General features: G+C 39.3%; 2 long non-coding RNA genes across 7 annotated transcripts in view; one reads left to right on the forward strand and one right to left on the reverse strand.

Moving 5' to 3' along the window:
* Nucleotides 1-21,343, reverse strand: part of LOC116660672 — a 449,791-nt gene that overhangs the window by 107,353 nt on the left and 321,095 nt on the right. For 5 of the 6 annotated variants that reach the window (XR_004316275.1, XR_004316277.1, XR_004316264.1 and 2 more), the window contains one exon: nt 2,893-2,978. This is a non-coding gene — a long non-coding RNA (uncharacterized LOC116660672). Of the gene's footprint in view, nt 1-2,892; nt 2,979-7,979; nt 8,071-21,343 lie in introns of all 6 variants that reach the window. The other variant, XR_004316272.1, reaches the window with a different exon arrangement.
* Nucleotides 1,480-18,004, forward strand: LOC116660682. Its single transcript, XR_004316290.1, has 4 exons — nt 1,480-1,703; nt 2,554-2,649; nt 4,248-4,362; nt 17,040-18,004. It is a non-coding gene; the product is annotated as an uncharacterized LOC116660682 (long non-coding RNA).

A 21,343-nucleotide genomic window follows, 5' to 3' on the forward strand; every position in this document is an offset into this window, starting at 1 on the left:
TCATGGTGAAACAATGCCAAGATAAATGCGGTCACGTGAGAAGTTAGGACGTTTAAAGTTATCACTGTGGTTGTGGAAGAGCATGTTCACATTCTTTAAAATACACATATAAGACATATAGGGGTAAAGGCGCCTGATGTGTGTCACTTACTCTCAAATGGTTCAAAAAATAATTTTATCTGTCTATACAGGTAGAGAGGGAGAGAGGGAGAAAAAAGAGAGGGAAACATGAAATTGATCAAGTAAATGGGGCCATTTGTTAACAATGGGTGACATTCCTGCAGCTTTTCTGAATGTTTGAAATGATTTCCACATCCAAAGGCGAAAAAGTGTATAAATACATGCATGTGCGCACACACACACAGAGGGAAATGACTCACGGAGGCTGCTGCCTAAGCTCCCTTGCTCCACTGTCCTTCCTCCCCATCCCCAACCACCTTAAGAATGTCTTTGTCATCTTTCAAATGACCAAGCTCCTCCTGCTTCCTTTGAGGTATTAAAGAATATCAGCCTTCCTTTGTCACTCTATTCCTTTCTCTGAAGGTCAGGACTCATGACTTCAAAGAAGACAAATCTGGAGGACAGAGGCCATCTCTCTGAGACCACAGAAATCAGCTGCCGAATGTGCTGTTTGTCAAAGCTTTGCTGGGGGATCAGGCCCCTAAGTGCCCACATCCCCAAATTCCCAGGGTTCTGCTGTCAGCCTTCCTTGCCTCACCCTGGCGTCCCTGCTAGTGGCCTTAAGGGTGGAAGTGGCCCTTCTGCCTCCTCTTTTTAAGTGGCTGCTTTGAATGCCGTGTGATGAGTCCTCTTGCATGTTTTCCCACAGGGAAAATCTGTGTCAGATTTTAACTTCTCAGGGGTCGGTTTCCCAGTATATAGATGTTCAAATTATAGTTGTTAATTGACTCATGGAAATGCTTTTAAAGAGGCTGAGGAGCTATAAATATATTTACACCAAGTGTCATGTCATGTTTGAAAATCAAACAGTTCAATGCAAAAAGGGAAGCCGTGGCATGAAGGCAGCGTGGAAGAGTCAGGCGGGGCTCGGCCGGACCGCGGGGCCGCCCACACTTCAATGTGCATACAGTCTGCTGCGGGTGTTAGCAAGATTCCAACTGATAGTTTGAGTCCGGCCTGAGCTTCTGTGTTTCTGATCAGCTCCCAAGTGAGGCTGGTTTGTGGCCTCCCTAATAAGGTGGCATTTGCGCAGAGACCTGTGGGCATATGGGAAAATCAAACATGTATTCTGTTCTGAATTCTGTGTAGGATCAGAGGATCTAAGGAAGATCCCACTGCCAATGGAGAGGTGGACATTTAAACTGAGAATTCCAACAAAATGAGGTGTTATAATCAGGCCACACTAATTACGTGCCAGCTAGTCATAGTCAGTCTCAATTAATATTTGCTGAATGAATGAATAAATGAATGAATGTTAGAAACAGTGAATAAAATAGGTGTCCAGAGGAAGGAGGGAAGTATTTTTGAGTAGAATAGTAGTCGGCAGACTTAGCTCTGCCTACCCTGGGGGTTCAAGTCCCTTTCATGGGCAGCTGTGATAACCAGGACGGTGCTGAGCAGAAGTGGAGAAGGTAGATCCTGTGGGGCTCTGGGCCCTCTACCTGCATTTCAGCAACATTTTACCTGCTTCGCCTGCTGAGTGCTCGTAAAAGATCACGTCTGGGCAAAGAGAACTGCAACTTGTAAGTATTTGAGAAGCCCTGGGCTGGGAGTGCGGGAATGCTTTCTCAGAGTTCTGACGGAGGATGGACTTGGAAGGAGAAACCAGGTGCTGGGAAAGAGAACGGTCTCGTGCTAAAATGCAGAGTGGGAGGCCACCCGCATTACTAATTTTACCCTTTTAAACACAGAAGAACCTAAAAAGAGCAAGGTTTCAGGAAGAGTGGAAGCAGGAAAAGGTTAAAGTGTACTTTGTTTACTAGTCTAAAACCTCACAAAACCAACTCCCGGCCACAATTCAGGGTTAGAAGAGCCTGGGTGAGTTTAAGATCATCTTGCTTTCCTGCCATAAAACATTAACACATCTCCTAGGGTTCCAGAGAATGAAATTATCAAAGGCCTTTAAACATTCTTTACGTAACCCTTCATCTTAAAGGAAAATGGATCGATTTACAAAACAGGGAAAAGGGGCCAAAAGGGAAGTTGAATGTGAACAGTGTTAGTATATAAATTCTGAGAAACCTGGAACGAATTCATTATCCAAGCAACCACAGTTTAGCCCTTCAGTTTTACTTTACCAGTGCATTTTTTTTTCAAGATTCTGTGAAATATCTTTTTCTTCTAATGTCTGTAAGAGAGAAGATGCCACAAACCTCTTCACAGTCATTAGTGATACTTGAGTCAACTGTGCTCATGTCATTGGTCTGCTTTTCAGATAAATATCCAACCATGTTTGGATCAGATCCTTTGGCTAAATGTAGACTTCCAGAAGTCAGAACAGAATCATATCTTCTGCCTGCCTAATTTCTTATTAAATCAGAAGAATTAGGCAGGATGAACATTAACCAACACTAATCAGTGATCTAATTCCAGAGAGTACAAAGCCACGTGGCAGGCGGGATATACACGTGTCCTCATGAACAAGACGGTGCCAACTGCCCAGGATGGAATGGCCCTTTGAACTCTGAGGTATGTATGCTCCCTTAGTTAGGATGAAGATTAACTATTTAGTGATCAACTCAAATCTGCTACAGACGTGAAAATTTTCTCCTATAAAGAGAACACATCTACACACAAACACAGCTTGTGTTAACTTAGCATGGTATTACCCAAGATCAATGAATATTTGGTCAAAATAAGAAAAAGAAAGTCACTTTTGCTACCAATGAAACATGTACCTTCATTTTCCCAGTGCGTTCTGGTCACTCTTACCTTAGTTGGATGGTAGGACCTTGCATGACATTCATTCCTGGAACTCATGTCCATTCTTGGCTATTCCAGCCTTGTTTTCTCTTTGCCTGCAAAAACAGAGTTGACAATAGAGTTCTAGATAACCATGGAAATAGTGAGTATATAAAACAAGACACAGTTAAAACCACTAGCCCCATGGACAACCCTAACAAAGTTTAGGTTTATATATTACAGCAGTCTGTTATAGTGGCCTTGAAATATTGTGGAGAAAAACCACAGAGAAAGTAATTTCAATGGAGGAACATTTGTTCATAAAGAGAGTTTAGGGAGAATCATGATGGTTGGATGGTGATAAATGGGATTTAAAGATTAATCCAGTTGAAGTCATTTGCTTTTGAGAGAAGAAAATTGTGGGTGCAGGATTATTAAGGGGCTTCACAAGATCACAAAGTCTGATGGAGACTAGGCAAGAACTAGAAACCAGTGTGTCTCTGAGACCCAGGTTTTTGTATGTTCTACTACAGTGTCCATTTGAAATCCTTTCTCTATAGCTTAATTGAGAATTCCCCAAGTGGAAGTATTCAAAATACTATTTTTCTAATTTGTAGGCCATGATGCAATATATTTGCCTGATGAACAGACTATTCTTGTGATCATTCTCCCAGGACCACTTGAAATCCTGACCTATTCTCTTGGATGCAATTTGAACGCATTTCTGTGTTTGTCTTAAGTTTTAGGAACACATAGATAAAGGCTTATTTGCAAGCGATGTGTCCAAAGCACCTGTGATATAGTTAGAGAATCTCTTAGTTTAATTAGAAAAACCTCCAAGTGAGAGCCCAACACAGTTATGCAGCTCTGTCTTTATCTTTTGGTGTTTCTGCTCACCCAGTAAACGACTCCAGAGTTATCACTGTCCAGCTATGTGACTTTGCCTAAGTCAGCAGACCTCTCTAGGCTTTTTTTTTTCCCTTCCCATCTGTAAAATCAGGGACCACACAGAGTAACAGAATGGGGAAATTTATATAGGCTTTGGGGCTATACAAGTTTGAGAATGATAGAAACTGACCTATGGGTTTGTGGCTACAATCTGCATAATTTAGGATAGGTATTGTCTAATCCAACCATCTTTACGACTGCCTTAAAAAACTGGAGTAGTTCTCCCTTCTCATCCCTGCATGCTCCATCCATAGGCTACATTCCATTATAGTCCCAATTCCTTTCCTTTTTCCCTTGCTCACAGATTGCCACATCCTTGTTAAGGCAATGCATTACAAAGGAATGGTCCTTGGAGGCTTTGTTCCAACAGACCCAGTACTGGGCAGCCAAGTGTCCCTCATCTCTTCCTTTACCTCCTGGAGTTCCTCCTATTTTAGGGAGACAAGCTGAATGCTGCCCACAGGGTGAGGCAGAAAGAGCACCAGTGCCACCACCTGGATGCAGGGAGAATGAGGCACCACACAGAGGAGAAAGGTCGCTACATGTCCAAGGGTGAGCAAGCTATCTCACTTGATTCTTTGCCCTTTTCTTATAATTTCCTTATAATTTTTTGATCTTTCTATTTTTCTTCCCTTCTTTTCACCTTTCCTATATATTTGTGTTAATGCGTCCTCAGTTTCACCTACTACCCCTGGTTTAGGAAAAGGTCCTGAGCATGGTGAGGAGGGGACCAGAATGAGGCCACTCTTCCCTTGGAGAACTCATCCAGCAGGCTCTATGCCTAGACGCAGGTTTATATGTTCTGCTGAATATAGAGGAACAGTCTCTTGTGAAGCTCTTCTTGCTGCCTGAGGTTCAGTTAAGCTCTATCAGATCACTAGCCCTGAAATTAAGGGGACAGATTCAGCAATATTCATGTTCTGTGAGGAAAGACAATGAGCAGCTCAGTCCTCGCCTGTCTTGTGACGTGAGTTATGTAACGCTCCATGATACAAGGTTCTATCCTTCGTGATACGGTGCTACAGATGAACCAGGGCTTTAGGGCATTGACTACAGATGTGCTTTAGAGTGAAAAATAGGGAGAAAGATGAAAAAAGAAGAAACAAAATTCACCAAACAAACAAAAAAACCCAACCTTCTTAAGTGGGCCTTCTTGGCTTTCTTAGAGACTTTCCTCTAGATAGTTCAAGTAGTTATTCAAGTCATAACAGATCAGCTACCAGGAGTCAGGCACTGGTCTCAGCACCAGTTTAGGAGCAAAAGACAAGGAACCAACTTAATTTTCTAAATCTAGGTTAGTTTTTATTTAGCAGTTTAGATAATCATTTCTGATGCTGAATATTCATTTTTAGTAATCCTTTTTAGGATCCCAAGGGTGCCCTGGAGATAACTCAGAGGGGGAGGGTGGAGCAGTTTGAAGCTGGGGTAGGGGCGGACGGGGGTGGGGTGGGGTGGTAGAGTCTTGTCAATTAGAAGAGCTTTACTACTACCAGCTTTCTACATTGATATTTTGAGATACATTTGTTTTTGAGAAAATTTTTCTAAGTGTTTTTAAAGATTAAGTATAGAAAATTATGCAGTTAGACTCAATCCTAGGAAGGACTGATCTGTTCACTGAAAGTTGTGTGATTGGTCTGACGCTTCAAGCTTTGGCAAACAGTGGTGATCCATTTTTAGCATCAGTCAATGGTCAACATATATGAGTCTTGAACTCCCTAAATGTTTTAAGTGGTTTATAGGGATGTTTTGTTTTTATTTTTATTTTCTCAGTTAAAAAAAAAATTCCAGATTGGATTAAGGGTTAATTTCTGTCAGGCTTAAGGTATTTAGATGGAATTTAGTTGTCTCTTTTCTGGAGAAATTATAGTAAAATCTGAAATTTAGTACTCTATTCCTCATAGTTCAAAACTCAAAGATTAAAAAAATGAATAAGTGAGCTCTAAATATTTCCATTTTGATTTAGACTCTCTCTTCTGAACCCTTCATAACACTTACTAAAATGTTGGGTACTTAGTAGATGTTCAATAAATACTACTAGGCTGAGCTGAACATTTTAGATTCTAAAATTGAAGAATGCTGAACTGAAGATTTCAGAAATAATACTACATAAACCAACCATGTCCACCTTCATAAACCCGTTTAAAGTGTTCCTGATTGTGGGAGGGAGATGGTAGAATTATGGGAGATCTATTCCTCCCTCCTTCCATGACCCACCCTTCCTTCCTTCCTCCCTCCCTCCCTCCCTTCCTTCCTTCCTTCCTGCCATCTTTTTTCTCTGTTATTCCATCATGATCAGAAAACCAGTGAGCTTTTGGAGAATAAAATCAGGAAGGGAAGACTTATTTTACTATGTATAAAACTGTATTATAAAGCTCTAATACCTGTCAATGTGATATTGTCAGAAGAGATAAACAGATCATTTGAACAGAAGAGAGAGCTACAGAAGAGACCCGCATAGACTTAATTTATGCCAAAGATAGCAATGCAGAGCACTGAGGAAAGCATAGTCTTTTCACTAATGGTGCTGAGACGACTGAACGTTCCTATAGAAAAGAAAGAAATCTGATCCTGTACCACACCATACACAAAAACCAATGTAGGTGAACTGTAGTCCTAAATGTGAAAAGCAAAACACTAAAGATTTTAGAAATTAATATCTGAATATTTTCACTGCATCCAAGTAGGAAGAGATTTCTTAAATAGAATGCAAAAAACACTAATCATCAAGGGAAAAACTGATAAATTTGGCTACATTAAAATTCAACTTTTCTGCTTACCAAAAAGCATTATTAAGTGCATGAAAAGACTGGCAAAGACTGGCAAAGATCATCATATACGATTGATGAATATCATTCCAGGGTATATAAAGAACAGTGGAAACATGGCGGAAAAGTAGGTGAAAGATTTGAGCAGGCACATCACAAGAGGAAAGCCAAACAGCCAATAAACATATGAAAAGTTGTTCCAGGTAAATGCAAATCAAAGCTCTCACACAAATCAGACTGGCAAAAATTTAAAACCCTAACAATACCCCATTTGGTGAGGATGTAGATCAATGGAAAATCTCACATACAATCGGTGAGGGGGCAAACTGATACAACCAATTTGGAAAACTTTAAGCATTGTCTACTTAAGATGAAGATACACATGCATGATGATCCTAGGAGCAGAACTGCCTGATCATAAAGTATATGCATCTTCAGCAGAAATGGATATATATGTACACCAGGACGCATGAAAAAAGAAGCCCAGCCACTAGTCCTAATAGCCCTAATTCAGGATTGACAATGTTTTATTTCTTGATCTGGTTGGTGGTTATACATGTGTCTGTTATACAATAACTTATTAAGCTGTACATTTATGCTTTATCCATATTTATGTATCTATATTATTTTTCACAAGATCAAAAAATAAAACGAATCACTAAAAAATGGTAATAGTTCCAGCATCCGGTTTATATTGGTCTTTATAAGCACAAAGATAAAAAAATACCTTGTCAAATGTCCTGCTTAAGTCTTGATACATTATATTTGTACACATTACCCTCGTCTTCTTAGTTTTATCAAAAATGGAAATGTTTCCTCAACATGAGTTGCTCTTGATGAACCGTACGTAAAATAGGTCCACACGAGGCAGCATATTATAACATAAAGAACATGGGAAAGGGAGTCAAAATGCTGCTACCTCACTTCTGGTTAGCTCAATAACCTTGGTAAATCAATTGGCTACCTCCTTCTTTAAAAAGGGAACTTGAAGCAGATGATCACTTTATATCTTTTCTGGCTCTACACTTTTTGAGATTCAGTAATTCCATGAATAAAAATCTCTAGAATATCTTGAATTTTTGCTCTAAAAGGCCTCTGTGATATTCAAGTAATAACCAACATATATAATACAAAGAGGCATCACAGAGCATGCAATTCCAAATTATATTCAGTGATAATTAGTTTTAAAAAACTAGAAAATTTATGGCTCACACATCTAAAATCTTTAAGCAAAATTTGTTGAACAGTGTCAATGTGTAATTCATGCTGGTGTTAAAAGGTGGCTTACAAACCCAAACCTAGTCTACAGAACTAGTCTAAAAGGCATTCTGCTTTTGATTGAGAGTTCGTCAGTACAGTTATTTCCAGAAGGCAAGTCGTAGGCACTGAGGTCTATCCACCTACCTCTCGAGTCTTGATTCCTGGAAATATTATCTAATGGTCATTGTTCATTCAATCTATAAGTGCTTCTTTGATTCCTTGTACGTGTTGGCACCTGTAGAGAATTTAAAGATGGAGGAAATATTGTCCTTGCCCTCAAGTTGCTCACAATCTGACTATGATTTTGGACAAACATTTCTAATTTTGATTCACATGGAACTTGAAAAAATGCTGTTGACACTGACTTATTAATTGATATAACAGGAAAATCATTATCATCTGAAAGTGGATAGAATTATTTGACCAACTCAAAAATAAAGGAGCAATAATTATCAAGCACATCCTGCATTAGACAGTGGTTTTCACAGTGTCAGAAAATTCTTATGCTATAACATTATGTTTAAAAAGGTGAATAAAAATTGAGTATGCAGCATGTCTCAACTATGGGACACTACAAAAGAAAAGTACATTTAAATGTGAATAGTGCTTATCTCTGGGATTACATTTATTTACAACAAGGTTATATATCAGAAAAAGATATACATTTGTTACCAATAAGGTAGTTAGTGTAAGACTTTTCAAAAATAGAATAAACAACAACAACAACAATGAAACCATCAAACCAAGTCTGTATTTATTTTACTTGGAATTAATCCTGTTGAGCTGTAACCCCGAAGAACAGAAATACACAGCACTTAGAATTAGAGGGCCATACTAGAGTTTATCTTTAAAAATCTGCAGCAGAGAGACTGTAATATCAGAGAATAGAAGGAAAGGAAACATGACCCTATGACTGGGAAAGGATTTTGCTGAAAACAAACTGCCAATTTTTCCAGTAATAATATTGTTTTGCCTGATAATCACACTGTGTCTGCCAATGGCATTGTTCTCCAGTGACAGTGAGAGATAAAAAGGAGACAGATATGTGACATACAGTAATGTGGGGAAACATTTTCCCTTGCAACAGGAAGAACAGAGAATCTTAATAGTAACTCCCTGAGTCTTGAGAGTATTCATGCCTCTGCACAGTAACAGAGTTTAAATCTCATTTAATTTTAATTTTTATGGGTGTTTTGATTAGTCTTATTTATTTTACATTTTTACTGACATTTAATTCATATACAACAAAACACACAGTTCTTGGGTATTTGGTTTGATAAATTTTGACGACTGTAATATGACATAGAACAAGAACATTTCCTTGTGTCCCCTTTCCCATCAGTTCCCCTGACCCTCTCCTCAATCACTTTCTGATTGCTCTCATCAGAAATTAGTTTTGCCTGCTTTTGGATTTCTTAAAAATGGAATCAGGCACTGGATACAGAATAACAGAGCTTTGACTGTAAATCTAGTTTGAATTCTTGCTCAAACAGGAATCCCAGATGTTGTCAAACTCTTCATATAAACACTTAAATATCTCACTACAACAGCAACTAAAATGAGCTTAAAGCTGCTTGTTTACTTCTGCTCAGTTTTCCTAGATGAAAACTTCTGACCCTCAAGGCTTCATACTTTAAGGATGGTGAAAACTGACCATGAAATCAGAAGACTTGGGTTCCATTCCTATGAATTCTGCTAAACTAGTTTTATGGTCTTGCTTGAGTTATTTGCTTCATCTCTGCTTTCTTTAGTTCTTTATTCTTTAAAATGAGCATAACCCTAGTAGTCCCTTTGTACATAGAGGGGTGAAGAATTTCTTTCAAGGCTCCTTTCCCTCTAAACATGTAGGAGTGGTGGTGAGCATGTTTGGTCTGAGCGCACTTCTGCATCGGCCCACACTTCCCCCTGCACTGCCATGGTCATCTGACTCATTAACAGTTCCCCCTCAGATCACTGTTCCACTTTCTACTGGTCAACTACTGCACCTCATAAGCAGCTTCGTGAGGACACTGCCTCAGCCCTGTACCATTTCAGCCCAAGTGTGAACCCAGTCCCCTTTAATTCTCCAAAGAATAACCAAGACAAGACTACTGAAGGCCTGGAGATAACAAAAGTTCAGCATAGATTATCTTAGAAACAGAACAGGTCCAGATTCTGTGGGGAATGAAACTGTTATAATTGTGGGGCTCTTTGTAAGAAAAATAACACAAAAGTATTTTACTTTGCAAGTTTTAAAACATGACCATGCATATACATTGCTAAAGTTCCTCCCAAGACCTCTGAAGGGGCCCTGCAAACTGAGGAACCCTGACGATTAAGTTACATTGGCTTCATGGTGAGTCCTTTGCTTATAATTGCTCCCACAAGTATCCATGTCCAAAATCTGATTATTTGCATAGCTCTTGTCAAACTTCCATGAAATGTGAAGCTGGCTCAGCTCCTATCAATGGGCATACTAGAGAATCATCTCCACAGGCTTTCTTTTCTGTCCCAGGATGAATCATAACAGGGAGGTTCACTTCCTTCAAGGAAATGCCAATCCCCACGTCCAAGGTGCAGCCTGGCCCCCTTGTCACGGACTTGGCAATCACGGTAGTTCACGGTGTATACACTGAAGCCTGAAGCCTGGGGTGTTAAAGCCGTCAGTGACATCAGGTTTGAGAAATCATTGGTTTAGCCAGTGCACTTCACGCTCAGGCCTCAAGCATTTCATCGTCTGTTGTTCAGGGTGGCGTGAAAGAGAAGGTCAGCCTTGCTTGCTCCTCTTGACCATCCACCAATTGCCCCTTTCCTGTGAGCCAGCGTTAGGCAAGGATATAGACACATCTTCCAAGAACAAATAATACTTTTCAGCAAAGGGAAACTTAAAACAAAATTTAAAAATTGTCTAAATCTTTGGTGCTGTGGTCTTGTTTATAGACTTATTTTACATTATAAAAAGAAATTCTTAACATTTCAATCTAACAGGCTTTCCATCTCTGTCCATGTGGTACTGCCTTATTATCTGCTTGACAAAAACAGTCTCTCCCAGAACAAAAAGAAGACCTTCCCTAAAGATAAAATCCATTTTCTCCTGAAATGCACTGGCTGTTTTAAATGGCCTAAAAAAAAAATTCTCTGATTTCAAAAGATCTAAATTGCAGTCCTCCCAGGGCACCCTCACACTTGGTATAACAACACCTTACCTACTTAAGCCACTGAGATTTAATACACAGCATAAGAAATATGGTCAGTATTGTAGTAACATTGTATGGGGACAGGTGGTTACTAGACTTGTGGTGATCATTTCATAATGGATGCAAATGTCAAGTCACTATGCAGTACACCTGAAACTAACATAATATTGTATTTCAGCTATATTCCAGTTAAAAAAAACTTGGTGGTTTCAGACAAATACGTAAAGCAAGAATTTTTAAGATGTAAATATTTTCAAGGTAAATATTATCTCTTGAAAAAGCACAATTGAGTACATCTAGATAACACTTGGAATAGTTTCTGAAAAAAGTTGGGTATAGAAAAGGCCTTTAGAACCATGATTAGTCTGTAATTCTGGCATTAGTCCCCATCCCTCCTAGAGCATTATAAGGGGGTGTCACTATATTTACTGTCTGCCCATAGCGTGCAGAGCAGAGCTCAGCAATTTAAAGACATGCTTCTTGTTGTGTAACAGGCTTTTCTTTAATTTATTGCTTAGTTCAAGGTCTCTCAAACCTCAGTCTTTTGTAAACTACCTTCAATATATTTGCCATATTCTAAGCATACCTTATACATGAAATGTTTTTCTTTAAGTTGACTCTTTCTTTAAAAAACTTAAATAGATAATTTTGGTTTCATTTTAAGCAATAAATCCATGAAATCTTGGGTTTGATGTGCTGTTTTTCTATTTTTCCTAATACATATTAAATAAGTGAACAATTTATTAGAATTTTTTTCTAAAGCTCAACCATGTGGCATATAAAGTAACTATCAATACTATCATTAGTTGAGGGACCACAATATAGGCAAAACTGAACCAATTAATTTATGAGGAGGTAGTAGTAGACTTTGAATTACCTATAAAGGTAATTGGAGTCTCCACCCTAACTGACAAAACAAAGAAAAATAAAAGAATCAGCAACTATCATGGAAAATTTCTAATATACTTCTCTCCTAATTGATAGCATACACAGCAAAACTCAGTGGAGTAATAGAAATTTGAACAACACACTATAAAAAACTTAATTTTATGGGCATATATGAAAAACATGCATCCACAAATGCAGAATATGCATCTTTTCAAAGCCCACATGGAACATTTTCAAAAACTTTTGACCAGGTACTAGGCTCAAATAATTCTTAACTAATTTCAAAGGATAGAAGTCATATGCAGCATGTTCCTTGATACAGAGCAATTAAGTAAGAAATCAATGAGCAAAGTATATAAGCATGTTTTTTTGAGGCCCTATTAAAAATGTTGAAACATTCTAAAGGATCTGAAGAGATGGTTTAAACAGAAGAGAACAAGATTTCTCCCTAGAAATCACCGATACTCAGCTGGTATCCACTGCTGTTTTTGCCCGACACCTACTCTGATAGTTCACTGTATTCTTCCTGACTGCCCAGTGTCCACACTCTTAATAGTGCCCCATCTTTACAAACCAACAAGGGGGAAAATCCTTTGGCTATGGTAGAAAGGTGGGTGAAAAAAGCTGCTTTGCACAACTTGTGCTTGGAATGATCCTATTGTGTAAAATAAAGGAGTTTATATGTTCCAACAAATAATAGTTAATATTTATTTAACTGTACAAAGTAGGTATCATTGAATCTTTAAAATAACCTTGTGAAGCAGGCATTATAAATTATTCCCATTTTACAAATGAGGAAATTGAAGCTCAGAGAGGCTTAGGAACTTGGCCAAGGTTATATAGTTAGGAAATAATGGAGTTGGCAGTCAGACTATACAGGCTCATGAATATTTACTATTAATTTTTGTTACTGCTTGGCAAGACAAGAAAGTGGACAGTGTTTAGCACTGATGAGTTGATTGGGGTAGCTGGGGATGGGTTTAGGACAGCGTGGAGGAAGTAATGTTCTCTTTTCCCTCTGTCGTTCTTGTGTCCTTTTTGATTATTTAAACCTTATTTTTCAGGGAGTATGTTGCAATTTTTTTTGGAGAAAAGTTAAAAAGAGAGAGAGGTAACTCAGCTTAGCTGCAACAGTCTGTCCTTGTGTTAGTCTCTAGCACAGAGAAGATGATCAGGAAGAAGCTTGGCCCCGTGATAGCTCTGCTCAGGAATACTGGTGTGGCTTTGTGAAAACAAAGCCCCCATGCATCTTAGAAATGCTTTGTATTTCTTTAACACCTAATCTGAGTTGCCCCAAAGGCGTAATAAGTAACTCATTTATCCTCAAAGCACCCTGTGCGTTCCCTGGTGTGGTCTGGGAGGGTGTGGGGTTGAGTGGCGATAGCCCAAGATTAGCTCTTACCCACACTCAGGGATTCCAGCCCCTGGAGGGAAATCACTTAAAGTCTGTGTGCCTCCCATCACCATCAACTAAAGGCATCATCATCGTCATAATAATAATTTCCAGCCTCAAAGGGATACTATTAATTAGCCTAAATTTTAAAAGCACTTGAGAATGCCAGATGCTAAGTACTGAATGAATGGGAAGTTTTACCCAAATCTGGCTGGGAGTTCTGAGGAGGGAGGGGGTTAGGGGACACGCAGCTAGTCACACGAGGAAGGTAAGAGCAGAAAGGAGAACAGAATGGTCACTGTCCTGTGCTGAGCGCCCGCCTTTAACCACATTGGACCACGTTCCCTGCCTCGAGTAATTAGAAATTACTTCAGCACATAAACAGGCACTTTATAATGTTTTCTTTTTACAACAGACAGCACGCATCTCCTTTCCACCTGAGAGGGGAACCAGTTTGGCTTCCCACTGTCCCCGCCTCCTTATAGCCCAGCCCCGTATGTACCCACAGAGGAAGCAGTAGTCACACGGGAACATCTGCTCCGAACGTGGCCCCCTTCCAGTGGCTCTGGCTCAAAAGGAGCTGGTAAAATGGCCTCCTTCAACATAAATCACTGCCGCCTTCGGATGGCCTTGAGCTCTCAGCCTCCTGCCACAGTGCCCTCCCCCTCTTCTCTTTCCCCTTCTCCCATCAACATGTTTAAGAAAGTTCTTTATAGAAAGTCTCAGTATTGACGTGGACACTCTTGCTTAGAACACCCTTACCATATAGCACTCCATCCTGCGGTGAGTGATAACAACTCTGTTTGTGTTTAATTAGCTCTTGGTTTATGGGGCAGTTTGTGTTGAGGGCGTGGCTGTTTTAGTTGGTTATGCAGCTGACAGAAATATATGTGTATTGATGTGGGTCCTCTGTATATGCCCACTCAGTGCTCTAGTCTGAAAGGTCAACAGTCCCTTGTGATGCTTCCAACAGAGGCAAATTGTTGGAAATTTTATGCTTTGATTTCACTGCATACAAGTGGAATTATAATGCTTGTTGTCAGCCTCTAAATTAACTGGCTGGGCAGATGTCCATATTGCTTATCAGGAGGCAGAACTTCTAGATGAACCACTGCTGCTGCTCTGTTTCCTAGAACTGGAGGAGAGTGCGGCTGGGGAGACTACTCCCCAGGCAGCTGGCTCCATGCCCTGACCCTGAGTGTCATCTGCTTATTTCTTGAATGTTTATTTCTCTTATTTTTAAAACCATGTCCTTCATAGCATCCATGTTATGACTTATATTCATGAAAATGTCAAAAATAGAAGCATGATTATAAAGCAGTGGATTATTTTTTTAAAATAAACATTACAGAATGTACTCATCTAAATGCGTGTTGTCCCTTTCAAAGTAATCACCTCTGAAAGTTGTACACATATTCCCAAAATGGTAATATTATGTAACACATTTGAGAAATTCTTCTCTGGAATTACCTGAGGTAAAATTAATATGTAAAAACAAAATAAGATAAACATTTTCTTAATTTAAAAGTAATATATATTCATGTGAAAGCTTTGATTTTTGTCTTGTTTTGTATTGTTTTTTGAATTTTCACAGTTAACATATATTTCTTTCCAGTCTTTTTTTTTTTTTTTTTTGAGTTTCGGCCTAATGAATAGACTCAAAGTTAATGAATCTTCATTTTCTGAGGGTAATTGAGCTTTGGAATCTAATTCCACCTCACTGAATTCAGTGAATATTTATTGAGTGAACCTACATGCAAGGACCTGAGTGGAATAAAAAATTGAACAAGATGTGTTCAGACTGACTTTTTAAAGAAGCCATTAATGGTTTAGAAGCCATTGCCAAAAAGAATTACAAAAAATGTTTTGAACAATTGCAACATCATTGGAATAGGTATGTAGTCTCCCAGTGGGACACATTGAAGGGGACAGTACAAATAGTTGTGCAATTCCTGGAATGTTTAAAAGAATGCATATAGCCCACATGATATGCTGAGTCAAACTATTTGGGGTAACCAGTAGAAGCCACCACAGCTCAGAACTAGAACCAGCCTGGAAAGGTGAAAAATCGGTAAGGTGACTCTATATCCCACTTTGCCTAGGATAGTCCTGGTTTACAACTGTGGTCTTGATGTTATTAGTAACAGTGCCTCCTTTCCCGTCTGAAGAACTCTGGCTTGGAGGATGAATTAATGACCACCCTAAAAACAGAGACATTTGCTTCCCCCTAATGCCTCCTAGTCCCCAAGGACAACAGTCTAGTTAATTCAGTTAGTTAGGCCTGTTGGTCCATCTGGAACAATTAATCCACTTCTTGGTCCTTCTTTTTCCTTTACCTTCATCAATTAAAACTTACACATTCTAATTTCCTTAAGAAATACAAAGGGCTAATAAACAATGAAACAACATTCAATCTCAACTTTTTATGAAAGAAAAGCAGATTTAAACAAAAGTCACCAATGATAAAGGTCAGTAAGATTGTAGTGAGATGGGTATTTCGTGAGAGGGTGAAATTTTTGAAACCCTAAAAGGCGATTCAGTCATATGTCCCATGTTATGTGGTCATTTAAGACTGGAATTTGGATCCAGACTGTCCTGAGAGGGATCCCTGGCTCCACCGCTTACCAACGGTACAACCTGGGGAGTTCTTCACCTTCTTGGTGCCCCAGTCTTCTCATTAGTAAAATGGAGATAAATATATTTGTCTAATAGGGTGGTTTAAGGATTAAATAATGTCATACCTATTACATCCAACATAGACACATAAATTCACTCTTGATGAGTAGAACGATCATTTACCAAAAAGTTATGAAACCTCATTGAAAAATAACAACATTATCTATATATTTGATTATTTAACAAATGGGGTTTGAAGGCCAGTAATAAGTCAGACAGTATTCTAGACACAAGGGGATATCAATAATGAAAAAGTCACATTTATTTCCCATGCTTTTCTGCCTGAAGGGGAGGAAAAACATTAAACGACTAACTGTAATTAAAGTATAATGAGAAGTAAACTGGGGGACACACACAAGGGAAGACCATCTTTAGTACAAGGGTCAGAAGAGCCCCTTGCTGAAGCAACACATGGGTCTTGGATGGAAAGGTGTACCGAAAGCCCAGATTAATAAAAAGATTTTATACCTTTATTTTAATACAGCACATTCTAGTGTGGTTAAGTAAAGTTGGATTATTGTGAAGATTCTTAATCTATACTTTCATATACACATACCGGCAAATCCTGTATGGGGAGGCAGGTAGTCTTCAGTTCAGGCTGCAGCCTGAGTTAGGCACGTGCTCATCTGATTTTCCAAATTTAAGGATTCATTCCTGATGTGGAAGCCCAGGCTCCTAGGCCTAAGCTGAGAATATGATCGCTTATATCTTCCTTCGGCAGCTGAGTGGTGAGATGTGGAATTCTAGGGTAGGCTGTGTAAGAGACATAGTCTGTTCATTTCCCAAAGCACCCTTCATTCTTGCTGTGGAACAGCTGCATTTCCAGACACTTTCAGAATTGTTCTTGACCAATCATCACACGTTCATTCTTCAAGTTGTTCTTTAATCTTATGCTTTGAGCATTTTCTTGAGGGTTATCACCAAAAAGAGTCATCTGAAACCCACTTCTCAATTTGCTTTAAGTATATTGAGGACTGGGCCCATGAATAACTCCATTTCTCTTATGTAAAGCCTTTCATATCATTCTATTTAGAATTCAATGCTAAAAATAGTTTTACCTCTTTTTTTTAGACACTGATAGACGTCTTTCTCCCTGACGAGAACTATGGCCCCAGCTGCCAGGAGGTTCACAATGAAGTGTGAGGCCGAGTCACAGCAACCACGCTGACCCTTGTGGCTGGCACATTTGCATTCTCCCTTGCCTTTGGCCCTGGTTTTCTATATTGTAAATTTATCATGTATCTTGTTAAAAGCCATGTCAATCCTTTGTTAAAAAAAGGATGGGTATAAGTAAACAAACTAAATATATAATACACGGTCATCACAAATCAGTACATATAAACATAGGCTAAGTATATTCTTGGGCAGTTTTCATTACATTAAAAAACTGGTAAGGCATAAATCAGTGACTGAGAAAATGAAACTCAATAATCTTTGGTATAGGTGTGGGAAAGAGAGATGTCAGAAACCTATTACATCTGCCAGTTTGTGCCCCAAATCAGGAGGCCCAACAACAGGTTGCATCGGGGTGCCCCAGGAGGATGCGGATCTCCACCCATGTCTTTGGACTTCACTGTCCTAGAAGGAGATGGGAAAGGTCCAAAACGGAGGTAGACTGAACAAGCAGTTCTCATTTCTGTATACAATGTGTTCTCAGAGCTCATCGTTTAAAAATAGACCTCTGTAATGCAGAATCCTTACAGCATGCTGAATCTTGACTCCGCATGTCCTGTGCCTTTCATCTGTTTAGACGCTAGTTAGAAATGAACACCCTAAGGGTATGGGAAGCACAGAGATATTTATTAGGTTTTATTGACAAAGCAGAGGCATAGTGAATTATGGAGTGGGGACGATTTAAACTTTCAGGATTAAGGATCACTTGAAGATTGTCTAGGAATTTGTGGAAGGAAGAAGCGAAGGAAGGAAATCACATTTGTTAAACACTTACCATGTTCCAGGCCCTGTGCTAAGTGCTTTTACATATACCTTCCACTTAATTATCCATGACAGTTTTTTTTTTTTCAAAGATAGGCAGTGGTGTTCACATACTTTCTTGTTAAGAAACAAGAAACTCTACCTCCCTCTGCCCCACTTTTTTTTGCTGTCACAGTGCCATTTGCTTTATTGGAAAATAACAGAAATTTGAATCACAGATTTTAAGCACTTATAACTTAACTTCGCTTAATATTTTACAATAAATTTAAGAAATTAACACTTCTCAATGTTAATTCATAGAGAGGCTCTAGTGAGGAAAATATTGACAGCTTGGTTTTTTTCAAAAAGCCCTTCAATCAATCTTAGAGATATTGGCTTGATATTGGCTTTAGCAGTTCAAGTTCTGGGGAATGGGTACAATTTGAAAATGTGAGAAATAAAACAAGAACAAAGATTGGATCCACTGGGACCATCTTTCATCAAAGATTAAACTGGCTTATAGTCTGAAACTTGCAATCACATTAAGTCACATATTCATGTCAGCTACTCTTCCTTTTTCTTGTCCCTTTATTATAAAATCTCCACCTCCTTTTATCTATTTATCTATGCATCCATCTATATCATGAATAATGAAATAATGTTTCTCTCCTCCTGAAATTTACTAGGTAGAAAATCTTTATCAAGGAGAAAAGAATTTTATACCTCTCTCACTCAAATTTCAAGTATCATTTTATAGCTGTCTGTTTATAAAGATGTGAAAATTTGTTGAGAGTGTATGCCACATAAGTAGACTTTGTATAGTCATAGAAACACATGACTTATAAGACCTTAGGAAAAGATGGGAGCATAAATAAATTCTTGCTCAAACTCTTGATTCTTTATGGGTAAAGGAATGGAAGCTAAGAGGGCAGAAAAACCATTAAAAGCAATAGCCCTGGGATTCCAGGGTTTCTTTCAACATACCATAGTCAAAGATATTATTTTGAGGGTCAGTTTGGCAAAAATCCTACAAACACCAGTGCTTTTACTTGTTTTCTAAGTTGCACAGTATTGTAGAGCTAGAAATAATTTCTGAGTTCATCCCAGTCCAAACCTTTCATTTAGAGATAAGGACATTAAGCCTTAGAGAGATAAAATGTCCAAAGTCACATAGCTAATGAGTGGCAGAGTTGGAACCAGAATCCAGGTCTCTTAACTTCTAGGCAAAATCCTTTTCCATTCCACCAAGGGGGTACATTAGCTCCATTAACTAGGGAGACTAATGAAGCTGTTTCCAAGCCCAAAATACTGTTGTGTAAAGAATTTAAAAGTGTTACTTCAACAACATGAATATATCACCAAAGCCTGCAACAGTTAGGGATTAGCAAGGCTAATTTTACTTATAATTTATCAGTCCAGAATTAGAGGCTCTGTTTGGATGTGTAGCTCAGCATTAGCACCAGGCTTTCTGCTTTATACCAGGTTACACTGGGGAAGGTTAGATCACAAGGTCAAATAACCTTCCTTAAAGTTATGTGTTATGTCATCAGCTCAAACAAATCAGAACTCAAGGTCCTCTTGGTAAAGTCCAACCCTAGACAAAATGATAAAGCAGAAGGTGTTTTATTTTCAGTATCTCTTATTTTTCCTGCTCTGTATCTTCCCTTTCCTTCCATTATTTTAGCATGCCAGGGCTGGGATGCATGGAACATGGATATATGTAAGAAAGGAAAACCAGGAACTGAGGGTCTAAGTTGGGTGTTGGTAGCAGGTCAACAGTAAGAGGTCAAGACATACACATGAGTTCATAGCCAGTTTAAAACCTGAGTCAGAGACTATCTAGGTATCCAGACAAACAGATGGGAAAGGGATAGGTGAAAATATCCAGGGAGATACTTAGGAAGCAAAAAACCCAATAAGAACCAAACAAGCAAAACAAGGTGAACTGGGATAAACAAAAAGCATCAAGAGGCTCTTGAAAGTGGTAAGAACCATTGCTCGAGACTCAGAAGCCATTACAAGCTTTCTGTTAGGACACGAAGAGGGCCTGCTGGTGGTTAACTTGGAATTTATAGGTAGAAGCAGGTAATGAGCACTCTTGGCTGAGGTAGGGCGTATGTAGTGGGGTAGAAGGTAGGTCCAGACACAAGACACCCAGTGTCCTCACATTCTTTCATTCACTGAACACGTATTTCCCAAGTGCTTACTATGTGCCAGGTACAGTGCTAGGTTCTTGACATGTCGTGACTAATGTAATGAAGATCTTGACCTCCTGAGGCTTCCTTACTAGTACATACAGTAGATGATAAATGAACAAATGTATAATGTGAAATCCAGTATTCATATGTGCTTTGATGTAAAGGGGAAGAAAGAAGTGGTGATGGTGATGGCACTAGTCTAGATTAGATGATCAGGGAAGGCTTCTCTGAGGTGTCATCTGAGTGGACACCAGAGTGAAGTGAGTAGAAGCCCCTCTCAAGGGTCCTTCACCAGATACCTAGTGCTCCTAGTACAGCTCCCAGCTCCTCTGTACATCACACATCTCCAGCCTGTTGACTACTAGTTATTACATCTGTTGGAAAGCCTTGCTCTCTGATCTCTCTAGGATGATGAACAGCTAAACTGACTAACTCTTCCATTTGATGGTACCTTCCAAACTATCCACTTAGATAGTGGTAGGTGATTTCTGGTACTTCTCTCTATAGATCATGATCATAATTATTCCATAAAGGGAGCAGGTAATGGGTAAGTCAAAACAGGGGTTGAAAGGTCTAAAGAGTTTGCTGGGATAAAACAAATCAGAGGGAGGCTAAGTTTCTGACTTTAGTATTGCTCCCTCAACTGACACTGCTCAGAAAAGAGAAAAAGAACTGTATCACTCAAGGTCTTACCAGAAAAAACAGAAATTACTTCAAGTATCTACAACAAGGAGCCTAATGTATGGGAGCAGTTACACAAGAGATGGAGAAGTGGAGAGCCAAACCCAGTCACACAGCCATCATCCCTGAGTTGACCCAAAGGTTAGCCATAATCATCCCTTGTCTGGAAGGAGGTAGTATTAACCGTGCCTAAAGGGCTGAGATCACCTGACCAGAGCTGGAATCATGGTGGGCTTATCTGCTAGAAGGTGAAACCATAAAGGAAATGCAGTTGCTGCCAGAGAAATGACCCAAGGCAGGGGCTGGGGAAGGGGAAGTAACCCTCAGATTCTCCCTGTACCCCTATGAAAGTCACCTAACTTTCATAGTGCTTTCCATGGGTCCACCAAGCCAGTGATATGGAAGCCAGAGAAGACAGCCTGCAGGAGTTACCTCTTCTGCAATACAGAGGAGTAGAGCAGGGGAAGGGTGAGGAATAGATCGGGGGGCTGGTGGGCTCAGGACTGTTTGCAGAGCTGTAAAAATGTTCTTAAATGTTTCTAAGTACGTACCATAGGCCAGGTGCTGTGTTAGGATCTCTCA

The sequence above is a fragment of the Camelus ferus genome, chromosome 3 (assembly GCF_009834535.1).
Source record: "Camelus ferus isolate YT-003-E chromosome 3, BCGSAC_Cfer_1.0, whole genome shotgun sequence".
Taxonomy (NCBI): domain Eukaryota; kingdom Metazoa; phylum Chordata; class Mammalia; order Artiodactyla; family Camelidae; genus Camelus; species Camelus ferus.